This window comes from Budorcas taxicolor, chromosome 19, assembly GCF_023091745.1.
Source record: "Budorcas taxicolor isolate Tak-1 chromosome 19, Takin1.1, whole genome shotgun sequence".
NCBI classification, from domain to species: Eukaryota; Metazoa; Chordata; class Mammalia; order Artiodactyla; family Bovidae; genus Budorcas; species Budorcas taxicolor.
The window spans coordinates 54,385,949-54,387,476 of NC_068928.1; positions in this window are offsets into that span (position 1 = coordinate 54,385,949).

Sequence of the window (1,528 nt, forward strand, 5' to 3'; positions counted from 1 at the left end):
TTTTGTCTGTGGACAACTTTAGTCAAAGAATATGTTTAATCAGAGAACTGAGAAATGCAGAAACAAAGGAAATCAAATAATAATAATGCAGTCATTAAGCATCGTCAAGGCGATTTAGTGCCTTCTCAAGGGTTATAGATCAGAGAAGGCAATGGCACCCCACTCCAGTACTCTTGCCTGGAAAATCCCATGGACGGAGGAACCTGGTGGGCTGCGGTCCATGGGGTCGCTAAGAGTCGGACACGACTGAGCAACTTCACTTTCACTTCTCACTTTCATGCATTGGAGAAGGAAATGGCAACCCACTCCAGTGTTCTTGCCTGGAGAATCCCAGGGACGGGGGAGCCTGGTGGGCTGCCATCTGTGAGGTCGCACAGAGTCGGACACGACTGAAGCAACTTAGCAGCAGCAGCAGCAAGGGTTATAGATAGTATTCTGAACCATATCCTGTGAGCTGTCTTATAGTGAAAACCTCACCAGGTGGAAGAAGTTAACTACATGATGACCAGGCTATAGCCGTGACATATAAGCTGCCACGATTCCAAGAACTGGCCTCAAAGTAACGGAAAACAAACTGACCCTGGAACTGAAGATTAACTGTACCTAAAACAATCAAGATGACTCTGGTCAGAGCACCGATGACCAATTTGAAGGTGACTGTCAGAGCTGACTGTGCTGTTTCTACACGTAGCCCCTCCTTCTGTCTATAAACGCTCTTGTCCCACTGGTTGCCAGTGAGGAGGAGTTGGCCTTTGGACAGATGTCCACCTACAGCACCCCCACTGCCCCCTACGCCCCCGCCCCTCGCAGTTGCCGGTGTCTGAAATAAAGCAAACTTTCCTTTCCACCAACCTGGCCTGTTTATTGGCTTTTGAGCGGTGAATAGCTAGACCCTGCACAACTTTCTGACAATAGTCGTGGTAAGGACAAAGAGGGGGCAAAACCCTGTTTGAGTAAAAGATTAAGGGATCTCCACTTCCCCCCTTTTTGGAAGAAGGGAGACACTACACATGTACAGAAAGGCTCCTTGCGGGTCAAAAGTCAGGGGGTAAGGCCAGGCCATGAGTCTTGCTCCTCCCAGCAGCCTTCACTTAGGTTACCATCTTGGCTGATAGGTGTGTGTGCACCCAGGGAAGGGCCCCAGGGTAGGTCAGGTGTGGAAAAATAAACCAGATAATTGGCTAAAGGTAAACAAAGACCTGGAAGAACTGCCCTATAAAAATGACTTGCCGGCACTTTCCTGTGCTCCTCCTCCCTAAGCGGGACGCCCACACCCTTTCGCCTTTTCCGTCTCTATCTTGCTTCTAGCTTAACTAAACAAACTCTTTTTCTGTGTGCTCTCCCACATGTTGTGCTACAGCTCTAGTAATGAACTTTGTACCTGCATTTACAGTTTTTGCCTTGCTGCCTTGCCGAGATCAAACCCAGACCCCCGGCACGGATCCCTCTGAAAGCACCGTCTAACCAACAGTCTCCTTCCCCAGCACGTGAACTGAAAACATTTGCTACCTCCTCTTTTGTTCAACTA